The following is a 21,399-nucleotide window of genomic DNA, read 5'->3' as shown; positions in this document are numbered from 1 at the left end:
TCATGACCAGCACTCTCTCCCACTCTTACCCTCTGAGCCATCTTCCCAGCCCTCTTTTTTTCCTGCTTTCTCTTACTTTGCCTTTGTTTGGACTTGATTGAGGTAGTTAACAAACGTTACTTTTTTTTTTTAAAGCAAACTGCAAAATCAGTCTTGATTTCCAATTAAACTATTGTAATCTCCTTTTAATGCCCATCTAATTAAGCAGTACTGCTACTTCCTCTTGAATATTATAGCTCATATATGTCTTAGACTTTGGAACTTAAGTACAATGAGGCATGCAGGTGATATCTTTGGTCCCAGCACTCACCCACATATCAACCACTCACAAACACTCACACACAGTGATAACAACTAAAGTGAAAACATGTGATACTGTTGTGCATATTTTAATAAGAATGGCCGGACCACCTTCATCGAATTTCTGTCAGTTCTGTACTGGGTTTGTAAGACAACTTTACACCCTGACATGCAGGTCTGTTTCACTACACCATGGCTCATATATTTCTCTCTAAAGATACTTTTTAGTGCATAGAAAATTTACATTTATACTAAATGGATTTGTTTAGCTTTACTCTTAAGATCACTTTTTAAATGTGAGGTGATGAAGCTTCTAAGACATAATGCCAATTCTCCTGAGAGTCAATACATTTAGAATGATGTGAGTGCCCAGCTTTACTGTAGGCACCTTGTGGACACACTCTAGGTTTGGGTATAGACCACTGGGATAAGGAGGCTGGCATCATCAGTGAGCCACACATGGCTTTGCTTCCTAGAGGAGATGAAGGTCATTCTTGCTCCACGTGTAATATGGTCCCCTTGCATGCAGTAACAGCAGCAAGGCCAAAAACTATGTACATACCTGGCATGGTGGAACACGCCTTTAATCCCAGCACTCAGGACACAGAGGCAGGCAGACCTCTGAGTTCAAGATCAGCCTGATCTACACAGAAAATTCTAGATCATCTGGGGATATATAGTAGCCCCTGATTTAAACACACACACACACACACAGCTTAACTAAAAATCATCTGCACTTTTACTATATTATATCTTTATGATAGTGGACAGTGTTGCCTTATTGATGGTGGCTACAGACTTAAAGGCGTGTGTGGCAATTTCTTTCTTTCTTTCTTTCTTTCTTTCTTTCTTTCTTTCTTTTTTTTTTTTTTGAGACAGGGTTTCTCTGTATAGCCCTGGATGTCCTGGAACTCACTTTGTAGACCAGGCTGGCCTCGAACTCAGAAATCCACCTGTCTCTGCCTCCCAAGTGCTGGGATTAAAGGCGTGCACCATCACCACCGGGCCATGTGTGGAGATTTCTTAGAATCAAACAGTAAGGATGGTTACCTATTCCTTCATAAAATAGTCCTCTGCAACATACAAGACTATCAGATAGCATCTTACCCTCATCTGCAACGGTGGAGTCCATCCACACAAAGCCTGCCACTGTTTGATCAATTAAGTATGCATGATTCCAGGGGCTGGAAAGATGGCTCAATTTATGAGATTTATGTATCAACAGAATTACAATTTACAAGATGCCAATACAATAATTTCAGAGCCAATTGATAATGATAAAAGCCTTACCCCAATATTTCTAACCTTATGAAATCATAGCTACTTGTGGCTGGAAAATGAAACTTGGGTATATGCCAGCAGCCGTCTTGCTTCTCCTCCTCTCTGACATGCCGGTGAAGAGCACTGACTGCTCTTCCAGAGGTCCTGAGTTCAAATCCCAGCAACCACATGGTGGCTCACAACCATCTGTAACGAGATCTGATACCCTCTTCTGGAGTGTCTGAAGACAGCTACAGTATACTTACATATAATGAATAAATAAATCTTTAAAAAAAGTATATATGGTTCCAAATAGTCTCTTATTTTAACAATGGTCAAAACATCTTCAGAAGGAGACCCCACCCCCAGGAAAACCACTTTCTCTGTCTACGAGCACAGTTCTTCTTTCTGAAACATCTACGGTAGGTTGCTTGATCCCATCCCACCTACAGGCGCCACCTCTAGTCCTCGTGCTGTTCCCTCCACATCTGAAGTCTCTTCATCCACCAAGTCTAAGTCTCTCAAAGCCACCTATAAGGACTGCGGTTTAAAAAAAAAAAAAAAACCTTTTAAAATGTGTTTGTTTGTTTTTTAACCTTGTAGTGGCTTGAATGAGAATGACTCTCATAGGCTCGACATTTGAATGTTTTGCTCACAGTTGGTGGACTGTTTAGGAAGCATCAGGGGCTGAGGCATTTCTGGAGGAGGTGTGGTGTTATCAGAAGAAGTATGGTACTGGGAGGAGGCTCTGAGGTTTCAAAAGCAGGTTCTAGGCCCAGTCTTGCTCTCTATCTGTGACTTATAGGTCAGATGTGAGCTCTCAGCTACTCCTCTAGCACATGCCTGCCCACCCACACGCCTGCCTGCCTGTCATCCTCTGAACAGGATTGGGCAGGCCCCCAATCAAGTGCTTTCTTCTGTAACTTTCCTTTTCATGGTGTCTCTCTATAGCAACAGAACAATAACAAAGACATCCGAATCTTGTGCCTCATGTCCTCAGTGGTCTCTACCATGGTGGACTCTTCTAGAAGGTCCAGCTGCACCAGAGGAGTCCCTCCGGTGGCTGCTGTGGCCCATGAAATGTACTTTTTATTTGGTATGATTCAAAGTGCTAGGATCCAATGGGTATTACATAAATAAATAAATAAATAAATAAAGTACACATTTCTCTTGAGCTGTAGAATGAAGAATGAATATTATGCAGGAAGACGAAGACAATATTAATTTCATTTTACATCTCTGTCAGAGCTCTTGTGCCACCAACCATGCGTGCTTCAGTAAGCAGTAATGATTTGAAAGAAATTATTCTTCTGAGCATGTCCCCACCATGAGCCACAAATAGTCAATATGGCGTGTATGAGCTACATCTCTGTTGTTGTGATAAAATACCATGACCAAAAACCAACTTATGGCAGAAATATTTTGTTCAGGTTTATGGGTTGAGGGATAGGAGTTTATCATGGTAGAGAGGCGTGGTGGCAAGAGGCTGATACATTACATCTCAGGTTCAACCACGAAGGAGAGAGCAAAATGGAGATGGTGCAAGATTGGGAACTCTTAAAGCCTTCCCCCAGGACAGACTTCTTCCAGCAAGGCTGCTCCTCCTTTTTTTTTTTTTTTTTTTTGGTTTGTTTGTTTGTTTCTTGTTTCATTTTATTTGTTTGTTTGTTTGTTTATCTATTTGTTTGTTTTATTAGATATTTTCTTTTTTTATTTTTTTAAAGATTTATTTATTTATTATATATAAGTACACTGTAGCTGTCTTCAGACATACCAGAAGAGGGCATCAGATCTCGTTACGGATGGTTGTGAGCCACCATGTGGTTGCTGGGATTTGAACTCCGGACCTTTGGAAGAGCAGTTGGGTGCTCTTACCCACTGAGCCATCTCACCAGCCCCAAATATTTTCTTTATATACCTTTCAAATGCTATCCGGAAAGTTCTGTATACCCTCCCCCTGCCCTGCTCTATTCTTAATTATTACCCACCCACTCCCGCTTCTTGGCCCTGGCATTCCCCTCTACTGGGGCATATAAAGTTTGCAGTACCAAGGGGCCTCTCTTCCCAGTGATGGCCAACTAGACCATCTTCTGATACATATGCAGCTAGATATGAACTAACCAGTACCCCTAGAGCTCGTATCTCTAGCTGCATATGTAGCAGAAGGCTGATCTTCCTAAACCTCTCCAAACAGTGCCACCAACTGAGGACCAAGTGTTAAATACCTGAGTCAATGGGAGACAGTGTTGTTTGAACCACAATGTTGTATAAACACTGTGGTATAATGCAGGTTGTGGGCTTCATTTGCAGAGCACAGGCAGAGTGATTTCCTGTAACTCTTAGGAGACTAGAGATCAGGATGGTAGGTATATGGGTTTCAACTTTACCAGATGCATCAGCCCTTAACCAGAGGGTGAGCTTGCCCATTCAAAATCTGAAACCATGTATTGACATCCTCTAGCTAAGAAATTCCTGATGTTATCTGCCAGGGGGTGGGGGGCTGTACTTTGAAATTTTGTGTTCATATGGCTACATGCATCCACTCATGGCCAGCCCTTCTGTTGGTAACCTCATGCCATCTCACCTGTCCACTGTATGTTATGGAGAAGGTGTCTTTCTTTAAATTACATGGACCAACTTCTGCTACCTTCAGCTCCAATGGACACATCTCACAGCAAAGAGGGACTTCTCACTAGTTTCAACTCACATAACATCTTTTCTTATTATTTTATTATCTTAGCATCAATTCAAGATGCTTTCAGACTAGCCAAGGATTGACACTCCACCTCAGCCCCAGAAATGGTACAAGTGTCTCTTGATGTCATCCTATATCTCTAAGCTCAATCATAGCAGATAAAGGCTTGGTATTTACTGGTTTTACCATGTGCTAGTAGCCCCCCCCCCCATATTTGTTATCTAATTTTACCCTTTAGCATTCCAGGACTAGGTAGCATGGTTGTTGTTAACTTAGAGTTGGAAAGGAAGACACAGAGCTCAGGTTTAGGATGTGTACGCTCATTCAGCTCCAAGGTGACCATAGTGCCATCCAAACAACACAACACTGACAGCAACAACAGTAGCTGTAGGGAAAAAAATTACCCTCTATCCTCAGCTCCAAACACTTAGGGAGGCGCAGAGAGAGGAGCCTGGAACAAGGGAGCATTTAGTACCAACTCCTCACCCTGACAAGGAGATGAGGTATTCTGGCAAGAAGAGCATTTTGAAGAACCTGTGGTTCACCCCATGCTGGGTCAGAAGGAAGCAGAATTTAATAAAAACACAAAACAACTTGCTTTTTCATGTTCATGCTTTGCAGAATGCTGAACACAACGAGGCACAATCAGGTATTATTTCAGAGATTAAACTTGCCACAGCAAGGACTCACAGTGGAATATCATCTCCACTGGCCAAGCTGAGAAGTAGAGCCCACAACTACACTGGCATAGCAAAAAAATCTGTGTTCCCTTGTGCATCTTTGGATAATTGGCCCTCTGACACCAGCCAGACCTAGGAGTTAATTTTGTTTATTTTCAAGAAAACTCACGGGACCCAGGCTCAGATGAGTTTCCCCATTAGTAAGAGCTGGATCTCATTGTTCTAACCAGATTGGCATCCCAGGACTCGCTGAGATGGAATAAGGCTGGCAATTCCACTGGAAATACTCTTGTCTGTGTGGGACTATAGCACGTATTAGCAGAGCAGATTGAAGGTGTCTTGGAAGGAGAGTCCCAGTAAGAATATAAAGCCATTTCAATAGAGACTGCGCAGAATTTATCCAAGTCACGGGACTGTGTCAACAGCCAATATGGGCTGTCAGTATAGAAACGCTGTGTGCTTTAGGTAGGACTTACATTCCCTTGTGCTGAAAGTGCTGGCAGCTGCCTCCAGATACTACCCTTGTTCCTGAGGGCTCACTCCCTAGGGCTGCCCAACTTCGGTGCTTCCAAAGAGATGCTGTTAGGCCTTCTCTGAGGCTGCACTGAGCCTAGCTTCCCCCTTGCCTAACTTGCCTTCTTCCCATCCGTAGATGCTCCATAATGGACATATCTGTATGCTCAGCTTCTTTCTTGAGAAACCCAATTGCAATTCCAGACCAATCAGTTTCTTTGTTTTTAATAGGTGTGCATGTTTTCTTACTTAATACTAGAATACAATATTGCTGAGATTTTGGTGTGGCTGTTTATTTGTGTTTGTGTGTGAGTGTGGTGTGTGTGTGTGTGTGTGTGTGTGTGTGTGTGTGTGTGTGTGTGTATACACATGTGTGGAGTTCCCCAAATAGACTAGGTTGGCTGGCTAGCAGGCCTCAGGATTCCCCAGCCCTGAGATCACACACATGCCCTCTTCTGTCTTTCATGGAAACTGCATATATGTGGTCCACAGATACATGTGCAGGCAAGATATACCTTAGAAGAAGAGGAGGAAGAAAAGAAGAGGAAGAAGAAGAAAAGAAGAGGAGGAAGAAAAAAGAGCAAGAAGAGCAAGAAGGAGGGAGACAAAGAGGAAGAGGAAGAGAGAAGGGGAAGAGGAGGAAGAAGAAGGGGAAGAAGAGGAGGAGGAAGGGGAAGAAGAAGGAGGAGGAGGAGGAGAAGGAAGAGGAGGAGGAAGAGGAGAGAAGAAGAAGGAGGAGACAGAGGAGAAGGAGGAGGAGGAGGAGGAGGAGGAGGAGGAGGAGGAGAAGAAGAAGAAGAAGAAGAAGAGGAAGAGGAAGAGGAAGAGGAAGAGGAAGAGGAAGAAGAGGAAGAAGAGGAAGAAGAGGAAGAAGAGGAAGAAGAGGAAGAAGAGGAAGAAGAGGGAGAAGAGGGAGAAGAGGAAGAAGAGGAAGAAGAGGAAGAAGAGGAAGAAGAGGAAGAAGAAGACCTGCACCTGCAGTGTTGGGGCTTGCAACACTGAGTGCACATTGGAATCAACACTGAAGACTGGCTCTGCATCTGTCTTCGGAGGTTATGAATTAATGCATTTGGGTTTAGATTGAATGTTAGGACTTTAACTCTCAATAATCCTAACCTCCACCAACAACACGGTCTCGTGTGACCCAGGCTGGTCTTAGACTTGCTACATAACAGAGAATACACTCGAGCTTCTGGTGCTCCTGCCTGTACCTCCTGCTGCTAGGCCACCACACTTGGTTTGTGTCAGTCTGGGGATGGACCCCAGGGCTTCATGGATGCTAGGCAAGCACTCTGCCAACTAAGCCAACTAAGCCATATTCCAGGCCCAGTAATTCTAATGTCAATGTTCTTCAGTGAAGTTGAGCTGAAAGACCATTGATCTATAGATGGGAGACGAAACTGGAATGGTTAAAACGAACACAATCATTGAAGAAACAGAAAGAAAAGCAGTACAGCTGTGCCCTGGAGGCTTTGAGAGCGGTGTGGTCCGTGGATAGAATGGTAAATGATACCAGATGCCGAGGAGAAGCTAAACACAATGAGGAGAAGAGGTCTGGGGACACAGATATGACAATAGCGGTGAGAGTCCTACTTGGCCCAGGTTGCACTGTAGACACTGAGGACACTGACTTTTATGGCCCCTCTACCTCAGTTCACGATCGCCGGAGCCCCAACTTGGTTTTAGTCTCTCTGGCCGCTTTTAGTCCAAGGGCTTGAATATCCAGGTATTCCTCAAATAACTCTGCCTCAACAACTTACTAGAAAACTCAGGCAACAGGTATTTCTCAGACTCATCCATTGCAGTCAACTAGCTCATATTACAAGCTGCTATTGGGCAGCAGGTGCACGGGGCTGGAGAGATGGCTCAGCAGTTAAGAGAGCATAGAGTTCTTGCGGAGGACCTGAGTTACATTCTCAGAGCCCATGACCAGGCAGCTCACAACTGTTTGAAGCTCTGGTGTTAGTGTACCTGGTGCCCTCTTTTGACTTTCATGGGCACCTGCACACAAGTGCACATAACACACATATTAATAAAAGTATAGTAACTTTAAAAAATAGATGCACCTTTTTGTTCCTACATAATTTCCAGTTCACTGAGGCAGAATGTAACAACCAGAAGGCAGTGAACTTGGCTCCACACTTGTTTCCACGAAACTGGCTCGGGCCTTGACCCTTACATCCTCAATCTTCCCCTTAGATCCCCTCTGGCCTGCCTAAATAATATAGCTAAACAACCATTGACAAGCTCCTCGTTCTGCACTACAGCTCTGTTTACATCATTTGGGTTTTTTTTTTTCTGAAGAAACATTAAGTGGGCACCTATAAGGCACAAAAAAATATTTAAAGCCTTCCTATGATGCAAGTTAATTCCTATTTAAAACATCTTAACTATAATCAGAGATAACCTTAGAACACACCTAGATCACACACAGGTCCACTTGTTATGGCTCTCTTTGCAGGTAAACAGAAAGCTAAATAAATGCACATCTGCCTTAAACTCTAGCACAAAATAATGGGTATTTCTTTTCCCTTTTTTTTTTTCTTTTTTCTTGATTGGAGATAGGATCGAATATAGCTCAGGCTGGCCTTGAACTTGCTTTCTAGCCAACACTAGCCTTGAGTTCCTGATCTTCCTGCCTTCCACCTCCCAAGTAGTAAGATTACAGACATGTAGCATCACTCCTCACTCCATTAACAGAGTCTCCACTTGGACCTGATGATCTAACTCAAGGCCTTGCACATAGTAGGCAAGTGATGTAGCAGTCCAGATACTGAGCATGCTCCACACATCTTCCTAAAGCTGGCCTAGGCTTCTGCTTAGGAGAATGGGGACTTCCTGGCTGGCATCCAAGGCCTCCTGCACTTCAACCCTAACCTGTCTTAGCCACAACTTCTAGAACTCCTCCCTTCAAAACCCTTCCCTGAAAATACTTCAGGGCACCACACTTCCTCCCTGCTCCCACATAATCCTCCACATCTTGCAAGGTCAAGCTTTCATGTCACCAGCTCCATGAGACCAGCCAGGTCCTCTGAGTTGATGTCACCCCTCTCACCAGAGGGGCCCAGGCTTTATTTTCATCTTCCGTGTGGCTTTTTGTCTTTGGTGGTTGTTGCTCATGTCCTCTTTTTCATGCCTCACCCCACCAACGAAAGGTTGGTGAGACCTGGGCCAGTCTACAGATGTCTGTGCCTCCTCTAATGCGGTGTCTTTAAATTTCACTGGCTACTCGCACAGGCTTAACACAGCAGCAACTCTGCACTGCTGTGGGCTTCCTACCTTGTGAATGGTGGTCACCACATCACAACTTCTGCTAACTCTAGTCTTTTGGATCCTAAACTCAAAGTGCTAGATACATACTGCAAGCCTTGTATTGTGTGTTCTTATTTTGAAGCTATAGTTGTGATGGGAGACGGAGGGGGGTAGGGGGAGGCAGAAAATAGAAACAGTCAAATGGAATAAGAGACATCAATTGAAGATAACAGAAGCTTGAACAGTTGCTGTGGATAAAGCAATGCATAAGAGTCACTTGGGGTGTTAAAAGGAAGCCGCAGCTGAAGTGGGCTGTGAATCCTCCATTCAATAGTGTATAGATTTTGAATACTTCAATTCTGTGGAAAAAAGGTTGAGCCAAGGACACTAGAGGGAGCCAGGGCATGCAAGCTGGAGACAAGGCTCCCAGCTCAGCAAGCCTCAGGTTCACTGTCCCCCAAACATTTACTTGGATTGGCTAGGAAAACCTTCACTATACATTCAAAAGCTTGCTATTTGGGTCTCATCTCTCTTTTCACTGTCATGGCCAGGTAACATGAATAAAGAACATTTGGGAGACGAGGAAAGTTGAAGTGGACAGATCTTGACATATTGTGCCATATTAAACAATGGGAAATTATACTTCTGCTAAAGCACTTGACTATTATTTTTCCAAGTGTATAAAGGTAGATTGGTCCTAAGGTTTGAGACGTAAAAATAAGAGCTAGCGTGATACTGGGACCCACAAGTCCATCGTCTTAAACTGGGTGGTGGTCCCACATGGGGGTAAGCGAATGTGGGGCTGAGACGGTCTGGACAACAATGAAAGGTTTCTACATGAATCATAAACAATTAACTCCCAACTAAGCATGCAACGCATCAGTGTGTCTGTATAAGTACTTGTCTTTGTTGCTTCATGTGACTTCATTATAGCCTCCGATCTGAACATACCATGCCAGTCTGTATGTACCAGGTGAACTGTGACACCACACAGCACCCATGGTCACTGCCTGAATCACCCCAGCTCAGGCCAGAGCTACTGTATGTTGGATTTTGTATTTTTTCTGTACATACAAGGTCTTCAATTCTCATAGAGACATATAGAAGACATATATAGAGACATATACAGATTATATAAAACAAAGACATTTAATATTTTTGTCCAATCATTCTTTTTTTAAGATTTATTTATTTTATGTATGTGAGTGCACTGTAGCTGTACAGATGGTTGTGAGCCTTCATGTGGTTGTTGGGAATTGAATTTAGGACCTCTGCTCAGTCTGGTTGGCTCCGCTCGCTCCAGTCCAAAGATTTATTTGTTATTATACATAAGTACACTGTAGCTGTCTTCAGACACACCAGAAGAGGGCGTCAGATCTCTTTACAGGTGGTTGTGAGCCACCATGTGGTTGGTGGGATTTGAACTCAGGACCTTTGGAAGAGCAGTCAGTGCTCTAACCGGCTGAGCCATCTCGCCAGCTCTCTCGTTTCATCATTCTTTACTATGTGAGCATCAAATTAGCATATTGTTGGATTGAATTGTGTTGGAATGCTTGATCTTGAATCCAGTTGTTATTGACTACCGGCTTGAATTTCATAAAAGAAACCAATAAAGAAATTTTAGCTTCAACAACTTCTGAAATGACTCTAATGACACTCCTAACATTTTGTGCTATATATGTTTATGAAAAGTGGTATTCTCAGCTCTTGACAATGATAAAATCAAAGTATCCATGTCACAGAGCAACCAAACCCTTCATGACTGAGTTCAGATGCCACTGTTGCCATAAAAATCAACCAAGTCCCTCAACTGACCTGCGACTTCCCCCACCTGAACTCTCTCTGGCCGCTCCCTTGAGGGTTCTTCCTTTGGGGACCTCAACATGTCCTCTTTGTCAATGCTCAAAGAAAGGCCTGATACCTCACCTCTCAGAAGTCTTCGTCTCCCAGCAGCACCCAGAAGAGAAACTTCACTCAGTACACTCCCCTAGTCCCCTAATAGAAGGAACTGCATAACCATTTCCACAAACTCTTGGTTCTAGCCCCTAACTTAACAATTCAATTTTAAGATGGAAAAGAATAAAGTGCTAAATAATACATCCTAAGAAAAGCCAAGAAACAGGATCAAAGTAAGAGGTACAAGGGAAAAGCCACTGCCCAGAGATGGAGTAGAGAGCTGAGCTTTTGAGCGTGGGAGGCTCTGCAGAGGCTGCAACCCCACCCCAACCCCACAGCGGCTGGGGCAGCTTTTTCTCTGCTGAGCTGTCAATCCACTTCACTAATGCTCTTACCACTGAGAAACTGAACGGTGGCCGGAAGCCCAGAGTAGCCCTTTGGGTGGGGTAGTAAATCCTCCAATAGGACTTCTAGTAGTTACTGGAAGGGTCCAGACTTCAAGACCTTTCTTGCTTTCTCATGTTGAAATCTTGAGGATGCTGGGATAGTCTGACGTGTGGTCAGAGCTATGAGGAAGTAACTAACACAGACAGTATCTTTGTCTGCAGTTCCTAGCGGGGTAGCACATCATTCAGGAGACAGCTTCTAGATGATACTGAATCCCAAGAGAGGGGCCTGGCAGATGAATGACATCAGCTAAGGCAACCTGAAGGGCCTCGTGCCACACAACGATAACAGTAAGTACCCTCTATCTCACTTCAGACAGTCTGAAAGGCAGGCTTTTGGAAAAGCATCATCCCCATTGAGAGGATGGCCCTGCCTGACAAATTCTGCTGTGAGGGTGTGGGAGGGGCGCCTTTATGTCTTCTATTTCCCTTAAGAAGTTCAGTCACGTTCAGTCACATGCCTGGCTCGCAGTCTGTTTATCAGGATCAAGCACGCTCTCTGGAGAGCGCAGACAGCAGGATGGGCCGAGCTCGGATGACAGTCTGCCCTGTGGAGATTGACTTTAATGAAGCAAGAATAAACAGGAAGATTAAGTACAAGCAGAAACCAGTGACAAGTTCTGAGCTCACCTCTCTGCTGGAATTGAAGGGCTCTCTGCCGCTGAGCGAGTCTCTGTTAGAGAGAAAGAGGCATCATCTGTTTGGTCGCTAATGATCCTGTTATCCACATCGGGCCCCAGTGTGCGCAAAGAAAAGTTTTCTCTCGATTTAGAGAGCAACTTCTGTATGTTTTATTTATATCTACTCACAAAACAAATTGTTTTCTAAGATTGGAAAAGTTAAGATTGATAAGGGTTGAGAAAATATTTAATAAACTGAAAAATGACATCCTTTTAGGGATTAAGGATTGCTAGTATTACTCTGCTATCTGCACCGAGCATTCACACCTACTCGGGTGTTTGTGGCATAAACGTGGCTAGTTCTGCGGGGAGATCTTACAGAAGGATGACTGTCCTGGAATAAACAGACCAACCAGCTAGTCTTCTTTATAAAGCCACTTCTTAGGGCTTTCTAAACGGATCCTAATACCCGACTGTTTTGGTTCCTCATTTCGTGTATGATTTTTGAAAAGTAACTTTTTAAAAACCTGTTTTGCAAAACAGCCAGTAAGCAAGTCCAGGATTCCCATCGGCCCTCTGGAGATGCCATTTCATTCATATCCTGAGTACCGAGTATTTTCTTTCTTTTTTTCCCCCCCACTATTGTGTTTCTTTTGGAAAAAAAATAGATCTTATTAAAACTGGAATGAAGTCTGAATTAGCTGTAGCACATTCTGCAGTACTTAATTCAACTGGGAGTTGCTTCGTGACTGAGTGTATGTAAATGTGTGTGCCTGAGACCACTGAGGACGCCACAATGTAGCTGACAGTCTTTAACACCTGTACCAGTAGGTGGCGCTCCGATCCAGCCCGATGCTCTACCCTCCCGGTTCTAAGGTTCAGGGAAAGGAAACTAAGCAGGACACTGCTATCTGTCCGAGTGTACCCAAGTGATCAAAGTATACCAGGGATCAAACATTTGCTTTTAAAAGCTAACGTGCACAGCACTACAGTGTCCACATTTAGCAAAGCTACCCGAATGCCCGAGAGAGATCAGGTGGTCCGGACAAAGGAAGCCTTTCTGGAAAGGGCTGCTTAACCTGCCTTCTCTGGATAGAACAGACGAGACATGAGGCTCCGAGGCAGACATTCTGGGCAGAAGTGGCTTCCAGAAAGGCTTTGTGAAAGCCAGAGAAGTATGTGTGAGGAAGATGAAGCATTCTGGGTCTGCTCTGAGCAAGCCCATGAGAGAGAGCTGCTCACAGGGCAGCCAGGCTTCCTCTCGTGAGATGGAAGGCAGAAGGGGACAAGAAACAGAATCAGACCAAGTTTTGTCTTGCATTTAATTTTTGTTTTTGAGTAGCAGGAAATAAAATAGGAATTAGACAAAAGTACTTACAGTTTTACTTTATATTATATAACTCTAGACTATATTTATTTAATTATATTATATTTAATTATATTAAATATATTTAAAAATGTAAAGTCTAATCAATGGCTAGACATATGTGGGTTTTTTTTTTTGTTGTTGTTACCATAACAAATGATTTCCTAACTTTCTGGCTGCCTCCCACAATCTTCATGTATGTTTTTGTGATGTGAGACTATACACGCTTTCATGTTTATATGTGTTCATGTCTGTGTTAAATATAATTTAAAAAGTAAAAATAAAACAGGAGCAGTCGGTCCAGGAAAGCAGCAGACACATAGTCCCCTTCGAAGATGCATCATTAAGAGAAAGGACCTAGAAGACAAGCTCAGACTGGGAGGTTGGGGGGAGAGCATTGGACAGAAACAATACAATATAGAGGGGCCCAAGCGTGATGGAGAGAGGCTTCCCTTTAAAGCCTGGAAAGGACAGGGCGGGTGGGATGGTGCAGCCGTTAAGACGTCCCAAGGCTCTACCCAGAGTGCTCAAACGGTGGCTCACCATCCTTAACTCTATCTCCAGGATATCCAGCACTGTCTTCTAACCTCAGTGGGTACCAGGCATGCATGTAGCACACAGACATACATGCAGGGGAAATATCACACATAAAATAATTATTTTCAAAGGAGCTTCATTAAGAGTGTGTGTGTGTGTGCAAGAGAGGAATGGCAGGAGGGAGGGCGGGGTGGGAGAGGGTAGAGAATCTTCACTGGAATGAACCAAGTCTAAGAAAGAAGGAAAAGTCATGAGCTTTTCATGTTTTCTAAGTCTGGGAGGCAGACAGGAAGTTTCAGCTTCACATCATGTAATTTAGTTCAACGCAGTGTATGTGACAGGGAGGACGGAGGGGTCAGGTATCCCAGAGTAAGAGCTGTAGTGTCACTGCATAGACTGTGGCTCAACTCTCTGTCCCTCACCGCAGAGGGATGTTCCCTCATCTCTTCAGGCTGTGGTTCTGTACCTTTCAAAGTGATCATTGTCTTTTAGGGGCAAGTCTGTGTGCCAGCAGTGTAAGTATAAGTGTAAGGCACGCGTGCATGCGTGCTTGTGTGTGTATGTGTGTGTGTGTGAGTAAGACTATGTGTGTGTCTGTGTGTGTGTGTTCAAGTATGCATGTCTGTGTCTCTGTGCATGTGTGTGCGTGCACGTGTCTGAGTGTCTATGTGTGTCTCTCTGTATGTGTCTATGTGTGTGTCTGTCTCTGTGTGTGTGTGCACGCACATGAGCACACACGCATGTATGTATGGTGTATGGAGGCCCGAAGTCAGTGCTCAGCATCTTTCTTGTTTTCCTCTGTCTTCATTTTTTAATACTGAGCTGTGCATGTGGAGGCCAGAAGACAATTTTCAGTAGTCTCTTCTCTCCTTCCACCATGTGGGTCCCCAGAATCAAATTCTGCTCATCTGCCTTAGCAGCAGGTGCTAAGCCATCTCACCACCCCTCCACTTTATTGTTTTTCCAAGAAGGGCTCACTGACCCCGGAACTTGCTGATTGGCTAAACTGTTCAGCAAGATGCAGGGATCTTCCTGTGTCTGTCTCTTCAGAGCTGAGATTTCAGGTGTGTGCCGCCTACCCGGCGTTTCTCACAGGTCCTGAGGATCTAACGTCGGTCCTCATGCTTGCACATAGCAAGCCCTGTGTGTGATTGATTTATTTTACCTAAACTTAGAACAGCAGAAAGGTCCCAGGCAAAGATAGGTGTCACATCTAGCATGGTTCGAGGGACTGACCAAGATGGGGCATCCAGGGAAGGAAGAAATGGCAAGACATACAGATTCAGAGAAGCTGGGATCGTGTGGGCTCAGTAATCTTTCTGATAGAGAAGCTGCCGCACTCTTATCTTAGCTCAGTGTGTTTGTTATCTATACTTGACAAGAAGGTGGGGCTATTGATCACAGCCCAACAAGGAAGCAGGGTTTGTGGTATACAGCTGGATCAAGGAGACATGTTTCAGTAATTATGGTAAAAGCCAGGTTTTCAACATCTGGGTGGACATTTTGTGCACACACTATCCAAATCTGCACATAGACCAGAAGGCTTTGCCATCCCTTGGAGCCTCACTGGGCTAGGGAGGGGCTTTGCTATTTCCCATGGGGCTGAAGCATTGGAGTCCTTGTCATGGGCATGTGTGTCAGCAGAACATATTCATCCAGGGCTTTATTCTCCCAGGGCTTCCTTCACTCCCTACAGACACGCATGTGGTTAGGGTTAGCCTGTTCTGGTTCTGAGAGCCCTCAAGAAATGGAGACTTAATGGCACGGCACTCTCTGGTGTGAATTCAAAGCTAAAGCAGGAAGGTGGAGCTCCAGATAATTCAGCAGAAATGGCACCAAACCTTTAATCGTCCCAAAGGAATGGAGTGGCCAGTGAAGTGTCTGGGGGCTTAGGGCAACACAGGGTCAACTTCATCTACAGAAAGGGATTTCTGGTCCCTGTGGAACTTGCAAGGATAAGCCCTTAAAGCACTGTGCTGAGGCCCTGACTTCCAGAACCCCTCGGCCCGGTCAGCGTTTTGCTCATGGTTTAAAGTAGCATTGTGCTTTGGCTAAAAGAAGAAAATGAAGGTCATTAATTCTTGAAGAGCTTCAAACTCGGGACCCTGAGACTTCACCCTCTTCTGGAACGGGGGAAGCACTTTTAAATGGGCTAGCTAGGTCATGGGGTCGCCTCAAGAACAGCAGCTCTCTGAATCTGAGGGGATGCTCCCAGGTGGCTTCCTTACGGAGCAGTGGGGCTTGCTGAAGGAAGGGGTTTGTTTGTCTGCAAGATACAGCAGTGTCTGTGGAGTCTGTGAGAGATGGGAGTGGAAACAGGGCTGCCAGGCCCAGGACCTTTGGCCTACTCAGCCTTGCCCCCTTGAGGTCAGAGTTCTACCCCTGCTGTCCTAGGCCCACATGGTTGCTGACCTAGGTGTTCCTTACTCTAAAATACCCATAAACCTCCAGTGTGGTGGTGCTTGTGGCACTGGGGCTGTAGCCTGAGTTAGATGCAGTGAGGAAAAAGGTTAACACAGAAAGATAGACAGGGGGTGTCACACTGTGGAAGGCCTCAGATATCCAAGATCTCTCTCTCTCTCTCTCTTTCTCTCTCTCGCTCCCTCTCCCACTCCCTCTCCCCTCCTCTCTCTCCTTCCTTCCCTCTTCTTTTCCCCCCCGCTTCCCTCCTTCCTCCTCCTTCCTTTCTCTTTCTTTCCTGGCTTTTCACATATCCCAGGTTGACCTCAAACTTGCTATGTAGCCATTCGACCTTGAACTCCTGGTCCTTCTACTTCCACCCCCAAGGGCTGAGATGACAGATTAGCACCCCCAAGCTCAGTTTGTGTGGTGCTGGGAATGGAACCCAGAGCTCTGTGCATGCCGGGCAAACACCTCAGCCACATCCTAACCCTCGATCACGGCGTTGGGACCAAAGCGACATGGAGTTTTAGCCTTGGCAGTTTATTACATATTTGCCAAAGCACTTGCAACCTAAAATTTTTATTTCCAGCCATAACCCACAAAAGAAATCGCACAGCCCCTAAAATATTCATGTTACTGCTGCCGCTAGAATGTGGGGGTTTGCTTTTAGCAATACCTTCGCATAAAAGACAACGTAGTGAAGATAATTGGCACAAAGCCGGTCCATCGGCTTGCTCATTTGCTCCCTTTCACTGTAAGACAATAACAGAATGAAATGATGTCTCATTTGGCTTTACACATTTGCATACTTAAATGTTTGGATACTTCCCTGTTAAGCAAATGCAGCCTGATAAGACAGAGAGCTAGCGGGTGAATACCTACCATCTTCAGATGTTTTCCTTCTTCCTGGCTGTGGAGTGTTAGCACTTTTTTTTTTATTGTTATACCATGTGAATGGTGTGTTGTTGAATAGCCAATGCAGGTTAATGCACCTACACACAACTGTGAAAAAAATTATATGGATATTTACTTTTTTTTCCCTAAATACATACAATATGGAAGTAACATTTAAAGAAACACCAACTCCCACTAAGCCATTTTAAAGTTTAATAGCCAGAAGACAATGGCCCTGGGCCCTCCTCCTCCTTAATTACACGGTCTTCTTTGACCAAGTCAAACTCTCAAAATATGTCTACGAGTCCCAGGAGTATGCCTGGGTATTAAAAAAACAAAATTAGCTTCAGGCACAGCCACCCCGCTGATACAGATTGCACATTACATCTGCCTTTCTGGTGGATTTGAGATTAGTTAACACAAAGGCAAGAACTGTTAAAAGGATGTAGACGGATGCTAACACCCACCCCAGCCACCACAGTCTCGAGCTTTCTTACCTTCAAGGCTTCAGAGGTGACAAGAGGCGTTCTCTTCCCTCTCCTCGGCTGTCTGCTGATGCCTCCATGCAGTGCTTTGTGGTGCCCTCCTGTTTTAGCTCCAGAAAGGCATACTTCCCTACACATATGCATACATACACTCACATATACCTAAGCAGTATCGTCTCTCTCCAGACTGTGTTAGCCACAAGTCTTATATCCAAGCAACTTTTGGACACTTTCTTGGTGGAGCCAGTGAGATGGATAAGGCAAATAAAAATAAAAGTGCTTGTCCTGCAAGTCTGAGGACCAGAGTTCGATACCCAGCACCTCCATAAAAAGCCAAATAAGACACATCTGCACTGCTGCATTCCTAAAGTGAAATGGAAGGCAGAGAGAAGGCCCCCCAAACCATCCCCTGATTGCCACACATGTGCTGAGACACGTGCGTGCGCACACACACACACACACACACACACACACACACACGCGCGCGCGCGCACACACACACACACACGTCAAACATATTTTTTATATCCACTTGAACACCCCATGGAGGCATTCAGTCCATCTCCTTCATATCCCCTCTGTCCAAAACAAGAACCATAGAATACACACCTCCATTCAGGGAGCTCTCAGTGTCGCAGACTCCAATTGAATTAAGAGGATAGAAGTCAACAGAAAACAATTCCGGTCCCTCCTCCACTGATCAGCCAGTGTTTTCTCTGACACTAAACTCTAGGATTATGACATTTTAAGTCCCAAAGGCCAACTTTCGTTCAGACAAAACAAAACAAAACAAAAACAAACAAACAAACAAACAAACGAAAAAAACCAATATAAGGAAGACTTAAATAACAATATTAAGAACTTGAACCTATGGGCATAGCACTTTTGTCTGTTGACTGGTTTTTAAGACAGACTCTACATAGCCATGGCTGGCCAGGAACTCACTGTGTAGAGCATGGTGGTAATCCTCCTGCCTCTGCAGCTTGTACTGAATTACAGGTGCATGCCACCACCATGACTTCAATTTACCTATTATGCATCCATCATCTTTAAAAGAAAATGTACTTCTTTCTCTTTATACACATCACTGCATAACAGAACAGAGAGGAAGCCATGATAAATCCCAAAGAAGCAAACTATGTATTCTCTGACTATAAGCAATAAAATGCAAGACCAATAATAGAAAAAGAAAGAGGCACATGTCTCCATGTCTAGAAACAACAACAGCAACAAACTCCAACAAAACCCTCTGTAAAATGAAATGGCACACACAGGAGAAAACCTCTAAGGCTCATCAAATCACGAGTTAGAGGGAAATATGTAGCTTAAGTGCTCTTCTGAGGAAAGTGAACAGAAGGGTTAGCCTTGGGAAAGAGATTAAAAAAATAAAATATTCTGGGGAGAGAGTTGGGGGTAAGTAAGATCAAGGTACTTTGCATACATGTGTGAGATTTTCAAAAATAAGAGTTTTTAAAAAATAAATAATAAAATATCAGACAGTGGACACACACACACAAATAGAGAAATGCAGGGAAAGCAAAACCTAAATTGTAAAAGATCTGCCAGGTGGGCTTGTGAGATGGCTCAGTGGGTAAGAGCACTGACTGCTCTTCCAAAGGTCCTGAGTTCAAATCCCAGCAACCACACGGTGGCTCACAACCATCTACAGGGGGATCTGATGCCCTCTTCAGGCAGGCAGATGTATATGCAGCTGGAGCAAGCAGGGACTGAACGAGTGGAGTTAACCGGAGGGAGCAGGGCTGACTGGAGCGAACAGAGGTCCTAAAAATTCAATTTCCAACAACCACATGAAGGCTCACAACCATCTGCACAGCTACAGTGTATTCACATAATAAATAAATAAATAAATAAATAAATCTTTTTTTAAAAAGCCGCCAAACACATTTCTAGCAAAAAAAAAAAAAAAAAAAAGAAAAGAAAAGAAAAGAAAAAAGACATTGCAAAGGCTTGTGAGACTCAGCAGATAAAGATGCTTAACAAACCTAAAACCTGAGTCCCGACCCATGTGGAAGAGCCCATATGCATGCTATGACATGTGACTTCATGTATGTATGCCACATGTACAAGACATTGCAAATAAGATACAGAAAAATTATAGATGTGAGGTTTTATATAGAAATATAAACACACTAGTGTAGTAAAATATAGGCAAAAGCAATATGTTAGAAAGTATGTAGGGCCAAAATTTTTGTTTGTTTGTTTGTTTGGTTTTTTGAGACAGGGTTTCTCTGTATAGCCCTGGCTGTCCTGGAACTCACTTTCTAGACCAGGCTGGCATCAAACTCAGAAATCTGCCTACCTCTGCCTCTCAAGTGCTGGGATTAAAGGCGTGCACCACCATGCCCGGCTTAGGACCAAAATTGATACAAGAGCAAATATACAATAAAAATGGATTCAATGAAATTGAAAACATGATTCACTCTTCCATTTAAACAAAACAAAACAAAACCACGCCTCTAGCTCCAGAATTAGACAAGTTCCACCAAACTTTCTAGAAATACCAATTCCCACCACATGAAAGGGGACTCAAGGAGTCAAAAAAGAAGCAGTCTGCTCAAATATCCTGGGTTACAATACAGAATGGACAAGCTGGAGGATCATCAACCTGCCAGAATTCTAAAAATCAATCCAGATGTTTAGAGATCTGCCAAATGCAACATCAATTCATAAAACCCAAAAGTGTATCAATTATAGCAGAAATAATTAAGGAGAAAATATGACATCAAAAATAATACCATCCATGAGTGAATCAGCTGCTAAATATATGGAACAGTGAGATAACGAAGCATACAGAAGATCTAAGTGAAGAAAGAACTAGCTCCTTTGTAAGATGTGTGGGTGTGTGCATGTGCACATGTGTGTGTGTGTGTGTGTGTGTGTGTGTGTGTGTGTGTGTGTATGTGTGCAGGGGCCAGAAGAGTTGAGGTTGAGGGCAGCTGTGAGCCACCCTATGTGCATGCTGGGGTCAGCAGCAAGACCATCCCTCTCTGTCCCTGCTGTCGATTCTAACCCCAAGAACTAAAACCTTTAGAGGCCATTACGAGCACCTGACTCCGTATGTGCAGCCAGCATATGTGCGAGTGGGTGGACGACTCACTGTCTGAAGATGCCAGTTTTCCTCAAATTAACCCATAAAAAAAATTCAAATCTAAATTTGAATCTCTGTTTTTGAGGCACTTGACGAGCATTTCAGAGCATAACTGCTTCAGAGCAGGGCTGGTTTCTCCTGGTTATTTTGTGCTGCACCTCATTTTGCCTTTTCCTTTCATTACAACACAGGTGGTATTGAGAAAAAAAAGTTAATGTGTTTACTTCATTCCCTTTGTGAGTACAGACTTCCTTCTGGGCTCATTTGCATAAGCTCTCCCGTGTGTCGGGAGGACTGTGGTTAGTTACAAACATGAGCAGAAAGAGGAGTTGATACATAGAACGTTTGATACTCAGAATGCTGTCTTGCAGAAAGATGTCAGTCCCCAAATGGAACTTTTTTTTTAATCACAACAGAATTTTAGAATTCTTACTTCCCTTTGAGCATGTTAATAATTCAGTCTGAAGGAAACAACACAAAGCTCTCGTGTAACAAAGAAGACTCTCTCATTCTGTTCTCTCTCACACATGTGCACACATATACGTATGCACACATACATATGCACATGTGTTCATGCTTACTCCAGAGCTACACCAAGAAGCATGTTGCTCTTTGCTAAGGAAGAATGTGGTAGAGAGAGAAGCTTCAGGAGGGAAAAACCTTTCTCACACCAAGACAGTGTAAGAAGGAAATTATCAGTGGGTTGTAGAGGTCTCTCCCCCGCCCCCTTCTCTTCCCACCTGCTCTTTTCCTGGGGAAGTAATTTACTCAGGATAGGTACAGAAAAGGCTCACACTACACAGCACACTGTGGTCTCTGGACCAGAGATGCCAATTGTGCCTCCTCTTCAGCCATACCTGGCTGCCGGAAGCGAATCCTGGATGGGCAAACAGTCTTGACACCCAAGGAAGACACTTGTACCACATACTTAGGAATGGGGGCG

The 21,399-nt window shown here is 44.0% G+C and overlaps 2 long non-coding RNA genes across 5 annotated transcripts in view; one reads left to right on the top strand and one right to left on the bottom strand.

Annotated features, from left to right (window-relative positions):
* Window positions 1-10,107: 10,107 nt before the first annotated feature.
* Gm27230 overlaps window positions 10,108-21,399 on the bottom strand; it is a 20,481-nt gene continuing 9,189 nt past the window's right edge. Inside the window, exons 1-7 of one of the 4 annotated variants that reach the window (XR_003948356.1) lie at window positions 17,957-18,969; window positions 17,360-17,477; window positions 16,851-16,970; window positions 16,645-16,720; window positions 11,673-11,715; window positions 10,992-11,590; window positions 10,108-10,286 (exon numbers count right to left, since the gene is read on the bottom strand). This is a non-coding gene — a long non-coding RNA (predicted gene 27230). Of the gene's footprint in view, window positions 10,287-10,991; window positions 11,591-11,672; window positions 11,716-16,644; window positions 16,721-16,850; window positions 16,971-17,359; window positions 18,970-21,399 lie in introns of those variants that run through there. The other 3 variants (XR_003948355.1, XR_001779232.1, XR_003948354.1) reach the window with 3 other exon arrangements.
* On the top strand, window positions 11,136-12,359 carry BC065403 (cDNA sequence BC065403). The gene is made up of 2 exons (NR_152222.1): window positions 11,136-11,333; window positions 11,515-12,359. It is a non-coding gene; the product is annotated as a cDNA sequence BC065403 (long non-coding RNA).

This window comes from Mus musculus, chromosome 9 (assembly GCF_000001635.26).
Source record: "Mus musculus strain C57BL/6J chromosome 9, GRCm38.p6 C57BL/6J".
Lineage (NCBI taxonomy): Eukaryota > Metazoa > Chordata > Mammalia > Rodentia > Muridae > Mus > Mus musculus.
The sequence above is the reverse complement of the archived record's forward strand: the minus strand, read 5'-3'. Positions and strand labels throughout refer to the sequence as shown.